General features: G+C 44.2%; 1 protein-coding gene and 2 long non-coding RNA genes across 5 annotated transcripts in view; 2 read left to right on the top strand and 1 right to left on the bottom strand.

Moving 5' to 3' along the window:
* LOC135176682 (uncharacterized) overlaps positions 1 to 18,652 on the bottom strand; it is a 32,313-nt gene that overhangs the window by 4,793 nt on the left and 8,868 nt on the right. The window lies entirely within an intron of this gene.
* Positions 434 to 5,667, top strand: LOC135176683 (uncharacterized). Its single transcript, XR_010302773.1, has 3 exons — positions 434 to 1,237; positions 2,411 to 2,575; positions 3,870 to 5,667. It is a non-coding gene; the product is annotated as an uncharacterized LOC135176683 (long non-coding RNA).
* CLN8 (CLN8 transmembrane ER and ERGIC protein) overlaps positions 5,903 to 18,652 on the top strand; it is a 28,728-nt gene continuing 15,978 nt past the window's right edge. Inside the window, exons 1-2 of one of the 3 annotated variants that reach the window (XR_010302771.1) lie at positions 5,903 to 6,023; positions 15,208 to 15,293. The gene's annotated coding sequence lies outside the window, so the exon portion shown is untranslated. The remainder of the gene's footprint in view (positions 6,024 to 15,207; positions 15,294 to 18,652) is intronic. The other 2 variants (XM_064145887.1, XM_064145886.1) reach the window with 2 other exon arrangements.

The raw sequence follows: 18,652 nt of genomic DNA, 5'->3' as shown, positions 1-18,652 counted from the left end.
GAGGCACCAGGGGAGGTTTAGGTTGAATATTAAAAAAAATACTATTTACTGCAAGAGTGGTCAGGCTTTAGAAAAGACTGCCCAGGGAGGGGGTGGAGCCGCTGTCCCTAGGAGTGTCCAACAAATGCATGGCACTTCAGGGCATAGTCTATTGGCTGTGGTTGTGTTACACCAATGGTTGATCTTTCCTAACCAAAACAGTTCTGTGATTCTCCAGGCCGAAAAAGCATTTTTGGCTTAATTCACCCTACATATCTGTTTCTACAGCCAGCTCCTGAATCAAATGCACACCTGCATGTTGTGCCAGAAAGCAATCTGTGCCTAAGAAATGCTAATTTGTGCATTTTAACACCTTCCAGCCTGAATTAGGGCAGGTGGTTGTATTGTTTTGAGGCAAACTGCTATGCCTGTACGATAAAAAATGCCAGATCTTTTATTCCTCCGCTCAGATTCACTCCATTCTCCCCAGATAATCCTTCCAAAATATATTTTAACCATTGATCCATTGAGTGTGACATGGAATAAACACTTACAAACGCATCATCATTCATAATGATTATTAAGAAACTGCAATACTCCATCAGAGCTGACATACTGAATGCAGTAACCAGAGAAGGAAAAAGCCTAACAGTTGTAGAGAAATGTTAACATCCAGCCTTCAGCCAGAAGAAAGGCCACATGTATACCAGCTGTGACAGCATGTTTCCTCTAGGTGGCCTTTACCAGCTTGCTTGTCTCCAAATACCACACAAGTGTAATCAAAGTGCTGTCGTAAGTCAAGGGTTACAAAGTTCTCCTTTGATTAACTATTTTGGAGGAGAACTCGGTGATATAACAAAAGAGTGGAATTTGTGCAGAGGAGGAAGAGAGGAGCAAACAGCAGCACTTTTTGGCCGCTTGAAAGACTTGCTGTAGGAATCCTCTGGGGCTCATTTGCCATCTGGGATGTGTTTCACTTCAATGAAATTTACCTCATGAGACCTAACAGACTATGACGTTTCCTTGACTTCTTCCTGGATCCAAACTTTTCTCTTCTGGAAAGCAGACTGAATAGCTGGCCTGTGAGCTGCTTAGTATTTGTCTTTATCATCACAAATGCAATACCTGCAAATATCTCCTGTGATAATCTGTCTTGTTATCTAGTGTCAGATGCTACATCGGGACCACTGACTTTTTTGGAGGATTAAAGGCTTCCAGCGAAGCTGCTGTTGTATTTTCACCTGTCAAGAAAGGTTAGGTGAGTTCAGAGACGAGGATGAGAGATAACTCAGAGCTAATTCATGAAAAGGTGTAGTTTGCAGGGTAAAATACATGGGGGCAAATTGTTCCTGGGGAAGTGGGTGGCAGATGTCAGAAATAGAAGGGAACAATGGCTGCTTTACAGTCACAAGCTTATTTCAGTAGCTAAAACGGAAAGATTATTATGATCAAAATAGGATGTAACTTGCTGTAATTCTGCTTGCATTAACTTCCCCGAGGAGATCTAGATTTTAGAAAGTCTAAAAGGGGTTGATTTGGAGCCCTTTCTCCTTCTAGGAGCTCTCAAAAGGTGTAACTTGTCTTTCTGCTCTGAAAAAACAGACCTTTCCAGGGCCCTGGAAATTCAAGCACTGGTTAAAGCAATCCTCCTTTGGCCCTTCTTGCTTCATTTCACCTTATTCTGAAAGGAACCTCACTTTTTCGTATATTTAGCAAAATGAAGCAGTATAACCACCATAATAAAACAGTAGAGATGTCGTTCTCCCACCTTTCTTGGTCAAGAAGAAAAGATGGAAACAGACAGATTGAAGGATGCCTTTGAATATTGTGTGGAGGGACATCCTAGGGGAGACATAAAATTCCTCAGCTCTTTTTGGATGTGTCAAATGTGGAGGGAAGAAGTATTCAGCAGTCTCATTTGACTAGTCTGGAAAGCATGAGGAATAGCAGGAATCCATCACATATCCTTCCCAGACTACTCTCCTGGGTGTCTTTCCAAAGGCAGGCGACATACAGCGGAATCGCTGTGCCCTGGGGTTGCGCAGCTGGGCTGCAGGGCTGCCTGGCACACAGCACAGTGCAGCTGCTGCCTGAAAGAGGCTCAGACAGTGCTTCCCAACGTGGCTCCCAGCATTTCAGAAGTTTATACTGCCACCCATTGCTGCTTCTGAGCACATTTTCTCTGGAAAACTGCTGAGCAGATTTCATTTGCAATAGCATGCTTCCCTTTCTGGTGTGACAGCTAACATATATTTGGGAATAATAAGGAGCCCTGAAGTGGGTCTGTGCAGGATAGAGTGGGAATGCTTTCTGAAGGGCAAAGTGTGAACTGACTGCAGAGTCACTGAATGTCTTCTCAGTGCCTGCCTCTTTTCAGCCAACAACAGTTTGGCCCCAGCTTTGTCTCTTTGCTGCGGTTGTTTTGTTCCAGATATTGTCAGCATGTTGCAGTAGTACGGAGGAGAAAATTCAGGTCTTCATAACCTCTGAGGCTGAGCATCCACTGCCTGACAAGAAGATTCATTACTCCATATGATTGGAAGCAACTGCACCTGCAGGGCAGGTGCAACGGGAGCTATGACTCCCATAAAATGAGGTGAGAAGAAAGTACAATTGGGACTGCATAGGTACATCTGGACCATCAGTATATGTTGATGTAATAAATGAGTTTATGCTTTCCAGTAGACAGAGTCTGCAGTAAAAGGTATCAAAACAATGTATCAGGGGTTGGGGCAATACAAAGCACCTAATTCAAGAATTTTCTCCAGTGGCACTGGTTTCACCCTTTTTCAGAGAGTACTGAGGATTTCATACAGTTCTGCAGCTGTTTTCTTGCACTATGCTTGTGCTAGTCAAAGAACTACAACAGTAATTTAATTTCCTCCCTTCAGCTTTATCTGCTATTAACAACTATGCACATCAGCTTTGCAGCTACACACCCACACATCCACATGTGTGTGCAGGTGATAAACTCACTGTACATAAGTGCCTGTCATTAATGTAATTAATTCTTAAATTTTCCATCCCAATATCTGGTGAAATTATGTGACAGCACATTTTTAGGCAAAATAATTCATTTATACAAGTGGGATTTTTTTCCTATTAAAAATAAAAAAAACAAAGAAAAGAGGAAGAAGTGAGCACCATAGCACTGATGAACTCCATAGTATGTCTGGAGTAAAGCTTGGCTCTGCGTGAACCACTTGTAGAAATCAGCACAGAAGCCTATTAGTGCATAGGTAGCAGGTGACTGGATTCTGGGAGCTCCACGGCACAGTAACCAGCACATGGTGGGATAGGAGACTAGGATTTTCCACTCGTTTGTTTCTCCCACTATTGAAGAGACTAGAAAGAAACTAAAGAGATTTTCTTCTACCTGGAAGTCAAAGAATCTCTTTTGGAAAGATGGTGTCCAGGATGAAAGAAATCAAGAAGAAACCAAGAAAGCAAGCTGATTTGTACTGAGGAAGCAGGAGAGTAGTAGTCTGGAGGGGAGGAGCAGAAGAGCCAGAGGGCAGGAAGGAAACAGACAGAAGTACATGAGAAAGAACTGCTGCAGGTGGCCAAAGCGAGCTGTGGAGACAAAACAGGACCTTCTGCTGGACCAAGTCCAGACTAACTCCAGGGCTACTTAAAGTAAACATTCATCTATTCCTAGCCAATGCCCCTGGTACTCTGCTGTGTCTCAGCCCTCTTAGCAGACCAGTTCACATGGAAGCTAGCAGAAACGTTGGAAGGAAGCCGTCCTTCCAACTTTACCCCCCAGCTGGGGGTAAAGGGACTGGGAGATTTTAACATGTCTAATCTGTGGAGTGCTTAAAGGGGAAAAAAGAAGAACAAATACAACCCTGCTCTCTCTCACTCAGTAAAGAACTTTTTTTTTTGTACAGCTTCTCCTTAGACCAAAGGAGCTGGTGGAAGGCAGGATGAGCAAGCTCCCAGATGGAGAATGGAGGGTTCCTTGGCACTCCCCCTCTATTTTCCCAGTGCCAGAGCCACCACAATATGTAAGTGCAAGAAGCTACAAGTAACCCCAGGGATGTATGAGAGGTTTCCCTCAGTGATGGGGGAAACACATGATGAAATTAAACATGATTCCTGTGTGAACACAGAGGCACCTCAATAAGTGTAGATCATTACAAGGTATAAGACAAATAAAAACTTTTCCCATTCTTAGAACATGAATGAAGTATGTGTTGTGTTTATACATCTAAAGACAAGGAACAGGACCGCTCCAGATCTACTTTAATGTCCTACAAATGGTATTTCAAAGCAGGATCTTTCACTGGAGTCTGATGTTAACCATCATACTGCAGCTGAACAGAGAGATTAAAAATGGAGTAGACAGGGCATTAGCTCTTTGAGAGTAGAGAAGACAGAGGATATTCCTCACTATCCGTAGACATTATCTTCCATAAAATTTTGACAGCAGTTTCCTTCTAGAAATAGGCTTCTCTTTAACTATATTGGATTAATACAGTTTCACTGCTATTAATATTACTATTACTTTCTTTGGATAAATGCTGTCTGCACCAGAAAGGATGGGGGAAAGACATTTCAGAATGAATTGTCCAATCCATTACTAATTTCTCCCTAAAATAGCCAAATTTTGCAAATCATCTCAGCACCAATGCATCAGAATATTCTGAGGGAATGAAAGAATGATGAAAAGGGAAAATAACCTTAAATAAGTATTCACATGTAAAATGACTAGAAAAGCAAGTTCAACTATAATTAGGTTTTCTAAATCTTCCTTGATATTCTTGATGAACTATTTATAGTCTATATGTAATCTGTAGAAGACAAATTTAAATGAGGCAATTTTAGTGTCAAGTTATATTAAACCTCAGAAAACGCCTTACAGATGAGCATAAAAATAATGTACTGTTTATTATCAAAACCCTGACTCAACTCACCCTCCCCCAGACTCAAAAAACTGGCAAGTCATCTGATTGCAATTCCTCCTTCCCAGGGAGGAAATACTGGGAATTAGCAGACTTCTTAGTCCAGCAAGGAAAAGTGTAACAGGCAAGGCGAAATGCCTGTTTCGAATTGCAAGATGGCATGCGTTTTAAGACCGAGATTAGTCACTGGAACAAGCTGCTAATAGAAGCAGCAAATTCTTCATTTCTTTTGGCACAATAACTGGTGCTCTGAAAATAAGCATTAGCCAAACTCCGCTGATGAAGCCTGATAAAGGAACCACTGTATGAATGCTAACAGCTTGTGATGTGCTGGAGGTTAGACTAGATGCTCTAGTGATATCATCCATCCTTAAATGCTCTAAGTAAACACAGTATTGTATCTGTCTCCAACATCATGATCAGAATTCAGCAAATCCACCTTTCTTCTTCTCCATTTTATGTTTTTCTTCAGCAAACAGGGAGACAATTACCGTGTGCCTCTCAATGATTGCTTTGCTATTTTCTATGCTCCTAAGCCTTGATAAGAAACAGGATTCATGACATTGAATAGCTTGACCCCTTGGCACTAATATGGCATTAATACAACTGAGAGCTGGGGCCATTGTATCTATCACAGTAAAGTCCACAAAAATGACAGACACTCATTGTGTCATCTCAGCCTCAGGATTCTGGTATAAAGTACAAGAATTTTAGGCTCTGTTTGGGAGCCTTTTGATCTTGTTTCAGTTCTACCAACAAATAAACACTAAAGATGTTTAAGTAACTCTTTGGTTTAAAAGTTTGGTTTTTTAATTAAAACAGTAGAGGAATTAAAATACTGCAGATATGTGTTTTGCATATCCCACACCAGTGGTAACATCACACCAGTGATACTACCACATTGCCTTGGCTTCAACTTGGATAAGGTTAAGGTTTTGAGCTGGGGGTTTTTTGGTTGGTTGGTTTGGGGTTTTTTGTGTTTTTTTCCCTGTCATAATTAGCTGGGTGGAGCCACAGCCAAGATACTCAGCTGAACCAACTGATCACACTGACTGCCCACTATATAAGGGAAGGGCTATGGTGTGGGAGTTTGAGGTGACTGCTGTGTGGAGGATCGGTCAGATGGGCTGGATTGCTGTGGTCAGTGCTGTTTTGTTTCACTTGCTCTATGTATTATTTAATTAGTAGCATTCCTTTCCCTGATTGTTGTTATTCTTTTGTGCTGTTCTCTTAAACTCTCTTTATCCCAACTCACAGGGCTTTGTCTTTTTCTCCTATTTTATTTCCTGTCCTACTCAGGAGTGGGAATGGGGGCTTGGTTGCTGACTGGGCCTGAACAACAACACATCACAGAATTGTTTTGGCTGGAAAATACCTTTAAGGTTGAGTCCAAGCGTTATGTAACTGTGATGGTTTGGGGGTTACCCCGCCCCCCCACACTTTTGTATTTGCCCCAGCTAACTCAGAGGGACCCTGGGAATATAGATGAAGCAATTTATTTACAGCTAGCAGAATTTACAAGCAGCTATTTACAATATATACAGTTATATACAATTATATACAGAAATATACAAAGGATAAACAATACAAAAGCACAACTCCCCTCCCAGAAACCTGAGTCCCCAGGAGGGGCTCTCAAACCACCCCAACACCTCCCCCCGGCCCTCTCAACCTTACCCCAGTTCTCGGGAAGAAGAGAGGTGTAGCCAAGAGGTTAGGGAGCAAGGTTAGTAGGAGCAAGGTTAATGAGATGTGACCAGGTCTAAGGCAAAAGCAAGAGTGAGAACAAAATGGAGAAAAAAGTCTTTCTTCTTCCCAGAGTTCTCAGCGTGACTGTGAGAGAAGTAGACACAATTGTTTTTCATTTCACTGCCCGTTATCTAGTTCTTCTACCAAAACATTCCAGCTTGCTTCAAACTAGCACAGTAACTTGACCATGTCTGATGCTAAACCATGTAACTCAGCACCACATCTCTGCATCTTTTAAACACCTCTCAGAGATAGGGACTCAGCCACCTTCCTGGAGAGCCTGTTCCAGGGTTTAAGAACACTCTTGGTGAAGAAATTTCTCTTAGTATTCAACCTAAATCTTCCCTGGCACAACCTGAAGCCATTTCTTTTTGCCCTATCACTTCTTTCTAGGGAGAAAAGACTGACCCCCTAGGGCTCCTGAATTAGCCTCCCTTCAGCCTTCTGTTCTCCAGAAATATAGTCTTCTGAAATATGTTCCTTAAATACTGTCAACAGAAAATCACAAGCTAAATAGCAATTCTAGAAACTCTGCATCCCTATTTGACAAAGGTCTCTACAGACATGCCTATTTGCAAAGCAAGCTCCCACTGCATTTTCCTTTCCTGAAAAATTTCTAGCATTGAGTGAAGTTTAAAGGAGAACACAGATTTGTTATTAATGTTTTTGAGAAGTGCTGACATGATGCCAACAAGCATCCACTGCTACCATTTACTCTGAGGAGGTGCTGTGTGGAGCCTTGCTCTGCAGGTGAGGGACTGTGTCCCTTTTCAGTAGGCTCTTTCTAGACATCCAGTGTGCTTTCCAAGTAGAATCATGCAGGGTTGGAAGGAACCACAAGGATCATCTAGTTCCAACCCCACTGCCATGGGCAGGGACACCCTACCCTAGATCAGGGAATGATCCATTCCCCTTAGTCCTGTCACTCTCTGATATCCTAAAAAGCCCGTCCCCAGCCTTTTTGTAGCCCCCCTTCAGACACTGAAGTCAGTTCTTGTCTGCCCTTGTGCCCCACCCCATCTGGCACTTCATATGGGCAATCTTAAAAGGCCTCCGACCTTACAGCTTCTGGAAAAGGTATGTCAGTAGCCTGCGACAGCTCCCTGGCTGCTCAGAAAGAGGCTGTAAAGACAGATGCAGCCACAGGGTGGAGGAAGAACTGTGTAGCTGAAACTGCACCCGGTGACAGCCTGGTCATAGCTTTCCTGAGCACCACAGTCGCTATCAAATCCCCAGGAACGTCGTCTTAGGAGCTGGGTGCAATCCCACACCTCTTTCGTTAGCGGAGCCTTTGGAAGCACTATGAGATGCATTTGTTTATGAGTCCAGTCTGTGAATGTAAGAGGAGTGGGACCTTCATGTCTGAAAGAAGCTCCTTTGATTTGTTTGTGGCTATGTTAGTAGATTTTGTGAGTAATCTTCTATTTTAGCCAAAGAAAGTACGCAGAAATGTGGAAAACAAAGTATGAACTGGAGCTTCTTCCTTCCCAGTGGAGTCTGCCTCCATACAGTGCTTCAGAGCATAGGAACAGGTGGCACAGGGAGGGGTAAAGCCTCTTGGCTGATCAGAAGACTAACTGGTGGTTTGATTGCACGCTGCTAACAATGGACACTGTTCCACTGTGAGGCACGAATGTTAAGCACTAAGAACACATCTGTGTGCTCTGTCTGCATCTCCCATGTAGTTATGTCCCTGATTGGTGGATTAAGGTCTCCTAGGGCCCTGAGAGCCACGAGGCTGAAACTCTGTGCAATGGAGCCATAAAGGGTATCTGTTTTCATTGCCCCTTTCTCCACAGAGACACTCCTTTGGAACTAGCTATGCACTGGATCCTCTGTTCTCTAATTTACAAGAGGGACACCTTGCCCCTCAGGGAAGGGCAACAAAGAGATACCGAGGAAAGAAAAAGAGTGCACCAATCAAAAACAATTAACTGAACAAAGCAGTCACTTATAAGCAAACAAATGAGCTACCGAAGGAGCTAATGAACTTGTCACTGCACTGTTGCCTCAACAGGGTCTCCTGGGTTTGCATATGCAGAGCTCAGATTGTGCTCCTCTTTTGGCAGGTCTTCTGCCAAAACTCCACATAGAATGGCACACTGGCTAAGGATCCTGTCAGCCTAGGACAACTAGAGTGACCCGTACAGCTCTGTAGCGATCTGCAGACTTGTCTGAAGGCAAAAAGGAGTGTGGGTAGAGAAAGTGACAGAACGAGCTAGATTGTGCTTCCTACGCTGTTCCTGTGTTCTGTCTCTAATTGTCTGATCCCAATAGATTAAGAACCAGCTGCTGCTTCAGTCTGCCTTTGCCTTAAATTCTCCATGTACTTGCCAGTTGATGAAGTGCCAACTCTACAGCTGATGTGTCCTTGTATGCTCCGAGCCACTATGAATGAGCATGGTGGACCATTAGAGAAGCTCAGTTGCTCTGGGTGGACCTACCACCACAGATCCACAGCTATCTGGAGTGCTAGATGGAAGAGCCATTAATCTTCATTTTGTCTCAAAGATGGTCCTGGTACAGTACATGATCAATTAACTCAAGGGATGGTGCCAGCAGTGGCATTTTGGGTTCTTTGACCATGGGGGAACTTTTACTGCGCCGGACCTGCTTGATTGCGATGGGGTGCAATTGTCTAGGAGGGGCAGGAGAGTCCTGGCACTGGAGTTGGCAGGGCTCATTAGGTGGGCTTTAAACTAGGTCTGAAGGGGGTGGGTGAGGCAATTACTCTCTCTGAGAAGGAGAGAGTGGGAAGGAAACTAGGGACAATTGAGAAACCGAGAGCCCAGCTGAAGTGCATCTACACCAATGCACGCAGCTTGGGTAACAAGCAGGAGGAATTGGAAGTCCTGGTCCACCAGGGTGACTATGATATAGTTGCCATTTCAGAAACTTGGTGGGATGACAGGCATGACTGGGCTGCTACACTGGGGGGATATAACCTCTTCAGGAGAGATAGGCTAGGGAGAAGAGGAGGAGGGGTGGCCCTGTATATTAGCAAGTCACTCCTTGCCACTGAGCTTGAGGTGAGGGACGAAGGGGTTGAGAGCTTGTGGGTTAAAATCAGAGGGAGGACTAATAAATCTGACATCCTGGTTGGAGTCTGTTATAGACCACCCAACCAGGATGAGGAAGCAGATGAGATATTTTACAAACAGTTGGAGTCTGTCTCAAGATCATCAGATCTTGTCCTTGTGGGTGACTTTAACCTGCCAGATATCTGCTGGGAACTTAATTCAGCAGAGAGGAGGCAGTCCAGGAGATTTCTAGAGTGCATGGAGGACAGCTTCATGACCTAGCTGTTAAGTGAGCCTACTAGGGGTCAAGCTCAGCTTGACCTGCTGCTCTCCAACAGAGAAGGGCTGGTAGGAGATGTGACAGTGGGAGGCTGCCTGGGGTGTAGTGATCACAAGATAGTGGAGTTTTCAATATGCAGGGAGATAGGGAGGCACTACAACAAAACCTACACCTTGGACTTTCGGAGAGCAAACTTCAATTTGCTTAAGAAACTTATTTCCGAAGTCCCCTGGGCAGCAGCCCTTAAAAACAAGGGGGTCCAGGATGGTTGGACCTACTTTAAACAGGAGCTTTTGAAGGCACAGGAACTGGAAGTTCCCATGTGCTGAAAGATGAGCCGGCGGGGAAGGCGACCAGCCTGGATGAGTAAACAGCTCCTGAAGGAATTGTGGGAGAAAAAGAGGGTGTATCACCTTTGGAAGGAAGGGAAGGCTTCTCCTGATGTGTTTAAGGAGGTAGCCAGATTATGCAGGAGAACAACTAGAGAGGCTAAGGCCCAGCTAGAACTTAGGCTGGCCACTTCCATGAAAGATAATAAAAAACACTTTTATAAATTTATCAATGCTAAAAAGAAGGGCAAGAAGAGCCTCCACTCCTTACTGGATCAGGAGGGGAACACTATAACTGATGACGAAGAAAAGGCTGAGGTCCTGAATGCCTTCTTCGCCTCAGTTTTCAACAGTAAGGAGGGAGGAGTTCAGGGCAAGTGGCCTCTTGAACTGGGGGATGGGGTCGGGGAGCAGTGTGTTCCCCTGGAAATTCATGAAGAATTAGTTCAGGACCTGCTGAGTCATCTGGACACCCACAAGTCCATGGGACCAGATGGGATCCATCCCAGGGTGCTGAGAGAGCTGGCAGCTGAGCTGGCCAAGCTGCTCTCCATCATTTTCCAGCAGTCCTGGCTCACCGGAGAGGTCCCAGGAGACTGGAAAATGGCCAACGTGGTCCCCATCCACAGCAAGGGTCGGATGGAGGAACCTGGGAACTACAGACCTGTCAGCCTGACCTCAGTGCCAGGGAAACTGATGGAGCAGGTTATCTTGGGAGTGATAAGAGCACACCTGAGGGATGGCAAAGGGCTCAGGTCCAGCCAGCATGGGTTTAGGAAGGGCAGATCCTGCCTCTCCAACCTGATCTCCTTCTATGATCAGGTGACCCGCTTGGTGGATGTGGGGAGGCCTGTGGATGTGGTCTATCTGGACTTCAGCAAGGCCTTTGACACTGTCCCCCACAGCAAACTGCTGGCTAAGCTGTCAGCCTGCGGCTTGGATGGCAACACTCTGTGCTGGGTTAGGAACTGGCTGGAGGGCCGGACCCAGAGAGTGGTGGTGAATGGCACCTCATCCAGCTGGCGGCCAGTCACTAGTAGTGTCCCTCAGGGATCTCTTTAACATCTTCATAGATGATCTGGATGAGGGCATGGAGTCAGTCATCAGCAAGTTTGCAGATGACACCAAGCTGGGGGCAGATGTGACTGAGTTGGAGGGCAGAATGGCTCTGCAGCGGAACCTTGACCGCCTGGACAGATGGGCAGAGTCCAATGGGATGGAGTCCAATAGCTCCAAGTGCAGGGTGCTGCACTTTGGCTACAACAACCCCATGCAGAGATACAGGCTGGGGTCGGAGTGGCTGGAGAGCAGCCAAACAGAGAGGGATCTGGGGGTGCTGACTGATACCCACCTGAACATGAGCCAGCAGTGTGCCCAGGTGGCCAAGAGAGCCAGTGGCATCCTGGCCTGCATCAGGAATGGTGTGGTCAGCAGGAGCAGGGAGGTCATTCTGCCCCTGTACTCTGCACTGGTTAGACCACACCTTGAGTACTGTGTTCAGTTTTGGGCCCCCCAGTTTAGGAGGGACATTGAGATGCTTGAGCGTGTCCAGAGAAGGGCGACGAGGCTGGTGAGAGGCCTCGAGCACAAGCCCTATGAGGAGAGGCTGAGGGAGCTGGGATTGGTTAGTCTGGAGAAGAGGAGGCTCAGGAGTGACCTTATTGCTGTCTACAACTACCTGAGGGGTGGTTGTGGCCAGGAGGAGGTTGCTCTCTTCTCTCAGGTGGCCAGCACCAGAACGAGAGGACACAGCCTCAAGCTACGCCAGGGGAAATTTAGGCTGGAGGTGAGGAGAAAGTTCTTCACTGAGAGAGTCATTGGACACTGGAATGGGCTGCCCGGGGAGGTGGTGGAGTCACCGTCCCTGGAGCTGTTCAAGGCAAGATTGGATGTGGCACTTGGTGCCATGGTGTAGCCTTGAGCTCTGTCGTAAAGGGTTGGACTTGATGATCTGTGAGGTCTCTTCCAACCCTGATGATTCTGTGATACTGTGATACTGTAACTGTTCCAGAAGAGAGCTTAAATCCCAGAGTCCTGAGAGAGGCTAGTGAGGGGGACCCGATGTGGCTCTCGGAGCTTGTTAAAACACGAGGGAAAAGTGGAGCATCGTATCTGCCACGGTTTCTCTGTAGGGAAATGGGAATGTATGTAGAAGGTTCTCCTCTCTGCAGATACGTGTAATGGTCTGAGTGACAGAGCTCACCAGTACTATCCAGCATGTTTGCAATGCAAACTGATGTCCCTGCTGTTGTGTGACCTGTGCTGTACCTTTCTGCTGATAGTATATTTATACTGTGTTAGTAATCCTTCTTGAACTGCTTCTAAGGGACATGGAGATGTATGGGGCCAATAGCACAGAAAGAAACAATGTAGGCTCCTCATGTGACTGGCTGTCCACCTTGGCAGGCACATGTGCATCCCTGCCTGTGTCTTCAAAGCCTCACTGGAGCTGTCTTGTGAGGATAACCTCCACTGACTGCAGTATCTTCTTACCGCTGAGTCAGTGATTGCAACGGTCAAGCCATCAGGAAACGTATGGTCCTAGAAGATAGCGACCATGGATCTGATGTCTTTTAGGTCCCAGATAGAGCAGCTGCTAAGAAATATTCTCTAGAGAGGAAGTGTATTCTCTTTGACTAGAGAGAAACTGGGGAGATACAATCCATCTGACTTAGACACCGTGAAAGTTCTTTCAGAAGATCTCTAGGATTTTCTCCTTTCCTCCTCCACTCACCAGCTGTCTAAAGGCAAAGCCAACCTGTGAACACTTGTGACTTTTTCCTCCAATTGATACTTCTTAAGCAAGGGATATTTTCAAGCTTTGTTCTATTTTATAAATAAGTTGCCTGAAGCATGCATTCAAATGAGAGAAATCTCAAGCACATGTCCTTCCCACATGATAGGTTGGAAAACTGCAACTTGGAGAGGGACGTGTATGTCCAGGTAGCCAAGAAAGCCTATGGCATCCTGGCTTGTATTAGAAACACTGTGGCTAGCAGGAACAGGGAGGTGATCATCCCTCTGTACTCAGCACTGGTGAGGCCACACCTCAATTGTTGTGTTGAGTTCTGGGCCCCTTACTACAAAAAGACATTGAATTGCTGGAGCATGTCCAGAGAAGGGCGAGGAGGCTCATGATGGGCCTGGAACACATGACCTACAAGAGGCATCTGAGAGAGCCTGAATTGTTTGGTCTGGAAAAGAGGAGGATGAGAGAAGACCTCAATGCTCTCTACAACTACTTGAAGGGAGGTTGGAGTGAGGTGGCAACAGCCTCTTCTCCTTGATGACAAGTGACAGAACTAGAGGAAATGGTTTCAAGCTGCACCAGGAAAGGTTTAGGCTGGATATTAGGAAATACTTCTTCACTGAAGAGGCTATCAAACATTGGAATCATCTGCCCAGGGCAGTGGTGGAGTCACCATCCCTGGATGTATTTAAGCAGTGTGTGGACCTGGCACTTAAGGACATGGTTTAGTGTTGACCCTTCAATGCTAGATGAGGGTTGGACTGCATAATTCTTGAGACTCTTCCAACTGGATGGGTTCTGTGATGCACTTACAGGTTAGTTTAAGGAAAACTCTCTAATGTCAATTGATAAATGTATACATGTATGAAATAAATACTGAAGTGTTGAAAAGAAGATACCATTTTCACCTGGGATAGGTCACGAGTTTGTATCAAAGCAGTCTGCTAATGCATCAACAATTCTTAATTCAGAATTTACCTACTAAAATGAACTAACATTCAGTAAACCAAACAGCTGAGACTATTAGGGAACCCTATGGTAGGAAAACAAATGGCTGGCAAGTAACACTTTCAGAGTTTAAGCAGACCTTCATCCTTCAAAAAGAAATAGTTTGCATTATTACCTAATTTTCACATTTACTAAATTATGACAGACTGAAAATCAAGACTCCTTAAGACATATCAATGAACATAATCTCAATTTTTAACTACAATGTGAAAGTAAGATTGAGTAATAAGGCACCAAAGTGCAATGCTGACAAGGGTGAAATCTCTGTTTTAAAGGAATTTTGCACTTGTTTTCTACCAACTGTCAGGTTTGATACAAATGAGTTTCATATATAGACACTCTTCACAAAATGGGGACATTTTTGTCCTTCTTTTTGTTTCTATTGTACTTTTCTAGAGTGCTTCTTCCTCACTAGAAATAGAAACAGTAAATAGCACAGATCTCTGTAATGAGAGGATCCACAATAAATATCTTCACGTACTTAAAACTGAGATTTGATTTATTACATTCAACATATATTCTAGGAGCTTTTTTTTCCCCTGGAGTCAGCTTTGTCTCCTGTCATTTCCTTTTTCCCTTGTAATGTACTGAACAGAGGTGGTGTTCAGTGCTACATATTAAACATTCGCCCGACAGTCTGATGGCTCTACCACACTATCTGGGCTCTGCTCACTACCTCTGTCCTCTCAGCTATGCTCTCCTCAAATATTGACACTGCTTTCCGTGCACAAAAATATTCCTATTTTAAATACTCTTCAACCCAAAATGCCCTTGGATCTGACAGGGTGTACTTTCTGTCCTCTGCTTTGAGTAGTTGTGGGGAGTGTCATGTAAATTATCTGTGGCACAGCCTTCACAAGTCCTCAGATGGTGCTTGATGATACCACTGCACAGCAGCTCATAAACTGGCTACAGAAATGTTTTTACAGCTATTGACTTGTATGGCCTGAATTCCGTATTTCTTCTGGAAGTTAGTACTTTTCTGCTGAATTAGGTCCTGATCTATTTTGCCATCCTATTGCACATCTGGCAAGAGAGCTGGGCTAAAAGCAGGTAAAGCATCAAGCCATTTGTTTCTTCAGGGTTTTCACCCCCTGAAGAACCATCATTCAGCTGTTAAGAAATGCTAAATAAGAAATAAGTACAGCCTCACTTGTTGTGTAACTTGAACTTTGTTCTTCATGTGAAGAAGGAGCTCTTTCAATCATTCATTTTAGAAGATTTAGCTGCAGAAGATTCCCTAAAGACTACCTCAAGCTGTTACTCTGTCAGTAGGTAAGCAAACTTGCTACCAACTGAGTTGTCAGAGTCTGCTTTGAGAATTCAATCTTTAAGTTTCTTTTTCCCCATCTTTTGAAGGAGTCTTATGCAACCTGATTTGTCAAGCGTGAGCTGACCAAAACATACAAAGGGAATACCAGAGGGAAGGATTGAAAGACCCTGTAGTGGAGATGCAGGGAGAATGACACCCAGATGCACTCACATGATTTTGAATAAGGGTTGGTAATTTGGCAGGAGAGATTTGGGGATGGGGCACAGGGGAGAGAAGAGAACTAAAAGATACTTGTGGTAGGCAGTAGCAGGAGGAAGCTGAGGTGGGCACTGAAGCAAGGTGAAAAGGATTAGAGGACTGAGCTTGAGGCTACTGAAAAAATAAGGGAGTAGATGTGATAGGAGTATTAGACAAGCAGAATGACACTGATCATCGCCAATCCCTTCCCCATGCACACACAGCACGTTCCCCACTTCTTTCTCCTGGGTGAACAGCTCTAGTGTGACGGTGCACATTAAAGTATGTTTGCAGTAGCAGTTTAGCTCTCCTTTCTGTTGAGTGATCACTGTTCCATGACAGCCAAAACAGATATTCCAGGCTGAATGTTTTCTGTAGAGTGGCTGCTGCACTGTAAATGGCTAACCATCCATGACAGTCCAGTGGTGGCTGCCTGGTGCTGCTCAGCTGAAGACCCTCATGACACACCTGCTTATTTAAATTGCCTTACTGTAAATTTAGTTGTAATTTCTTTCTATACATCCCCATGTTCTTACTGCCTGGAGTTGTCTGGGCAGTACTCCTACAGAACTTGAACCAGCAGTCTGTCTCGCATTTTTTCTGTCCTACTCAGCTGTTTGTACATCATCACAGCCTTGCTGTTTTGATGTGGATGGATCTGGCATGTCACATCACACTACACCTGTTTCTGTGATTCCTTCAGTTTCATTAGTATATGTCTCTATAAGCCCCTTTTCTGAAAACCAAGTTAATAATACATCACAAGATCAAGGTTTCTTTTCCCACGTCTCTTTTTCACCACGTCTCCTTGTCCAGAAGTGCTGACAGTACCTAAAAGTGTTGTTTGACCACTTTTTTACAGACAGTGCACATATGCATTTGAAAGTATGCATTATTAAAAATAAGTAAGACCCTCTGTCCTGTGTTAGACCAAAGGTTCATCAATAATGCTTTAAGTTGCTTGTCTTTCAGGAAGAGATTATCAAAACTCACAGAGCCAATTACAGTTGAAGGGTTATTTAAAAACCTATTACTTGGGTGAAAAGGCTTAATTCCTATTTATGTGTCCAGTGGGAATGCCAGCTGGACACATGGGCACACAGTGAATCAGTGGGAGACCTGGAGCTTGATCACATTGGGAATGTCTGTGCAAGTACCCTACTCAGAAGTGATCCAGGCATGAAAGTCCTACAGAAAAGCTGGAGAGAGACTTTTCTACAAAGGCATGTAGTGATAGGACAAGGGGTAGTGACTTTAAACTGAAAGAGGGTAGATTTATATTAGATATTACAAAGAAGTTCTCCACTATGAGGGTGAGAGATCACAGGCTCTGGATGTCCTCTCCCTAGAAGGGGAGGAGAGAGCTTTGAGCAGCCTGAGCTAATGGAATGTGACAGTGGCCACAGAAGTGAGTGGGTTGAAAACAGATGATCTTTAAGGTCCCTTCCAACTCAAAACATTCTATACCTCCATCATAGTGTTCCAGAAGCAGAAAGGTAGAAAGAAATGTGGAGCTCACTCTGGAAATCTTTGTGTGCAAAGAGGGAGCTAGAAAATCTAAATAATGCTAGCATAGCATTTTCCTATAGGTTGCTGGTAAAGCAACTACTAGAATATTGTGTCCAAAGGGATAAAGATTCAAAAGTACTACAGCGGAAAACTACAAAACTTGACATGGACTGCTTAATCATCCTAAAAGCTTGATCTGTTTAAATGATCAAAGATTAAAGGCTGTTGTTCACAATTCATAAATGCCAAATCTCTTGAAGGCATAATGATGTTCAGTGTCTGGGAGATGAATAATGAGAGCATTATTTATGGTTTGGATTAGTTTAGCTTCATCTGTGTGCATCTTAACTGTTGAAATAATCTATCAAAGATTGCCCAGCACTAAAAATAATTAAATCAACATTTATTTGTTAGACATGTTTTAATTCAGCAACATCTATTAGGCCTGAAACAAATTAATTAATGGATACCCAGTGACCTGTGTTACTCAAAAAGCTGTGAAGTAAGTGCAAAATCTATATTAATCACCGAGTTCTGGATCCACTGCAAATACCAACCTTATACTGTGGTTATTTGTTGTGAGGCTTACATCTTCATTTGTTTATCCTACTCACAATATCAAAATATCCTTTGCAGGAGATTCTTCCTCCCAGAGACAGCAATGACCCTAAACCTGACCACTGGAACACATCCTCTCCTCTAAATTCATGTGTCACCATTACCGAGAAGCCTTCATGAAGGTCACACTGAGACCAGTCAGGGATGTTTTCACTGGTGCTTACTGAGAAGGTGATATTATTTGGAGCTGTTCCCATGATGGTTTTATTTCTGCTGCACCTGTTAAAATGCATTGCAACACAGCCTGGGAACAAGATGGTCATTTGTCAAGGTAATATTCATCTAAGCATGCCTTTTGTTAAGCTCACAGTCCAGCATTTCTAAACCCTAATCATTGCCCTGCCCGTTTTTGGCATGGAGTGACTCAACCTCTCTGAGTTTGCGTCAAATGACAGCGACAATCTGCTTTCTGGGGGCTTGGGAAGGTTAGGTAGTGTTACATAGTGTGCTGCCACTTGAATTTACCTCTCAGCATTTCACGGAGATTTGCATAGTGAGTTGTCTCTCACCTGTACAAGCAGCATAAAACCATTTTGTTGTCACATGAGATGACTTGCTATGTATCAAGAATCATCCAAAACAAACTTGGCTTTAGTCTGAGGAAAAGCTGTTTCTTAACAGTAAAGTTATATTCCACTCTTACACACCAAAAGATACACTGACGCTCTGGGAACTGGACAAAACACTGACAGGGCCTTGTGGTGCGGCACCATACCATAATGCTTATATGTATTACTCTTCAGAGTAAGATTTTACCCCAAACTTTTATTAGAGCTTGCTATTTCTTTCATTAGCTGTTTGCTAGCAGCTACTGGCCTTGCATCTGACACAGAGAGGTACTAAGAGCCATATTTTCAAGGAGAAAGCTGTTTCAATTTGCTGCCAGTCTTGCCCAAATTATACTCTATTTTGCATTTGGTGCAATGCTGAGTTTTTTCCTTTTGCACATCACACACTGGATGACCTTAAGGTCTATGGTGTATGGATTTGCTCAAGG

Source organism: Pogoniulus pusillus, chromosome 7 (genome assembly GCF_015220805.1).
Source record: "Pogoniulus pusillus isolate bPogPus1 chromosome 7, bPogPus1.pri, whole genome shotgun sequence".
NCBI lineage: Eukaryota > Metazoa > Chordata > Aves > Piciformes > Lybiidae > Pogoniulus > Pogoniulus pusillus.
The sequence above is the reverse complement of the archived record's forward strand: the minus strand, read 5'-3'. Positions and strand labels throughout refer to the sequence as shown.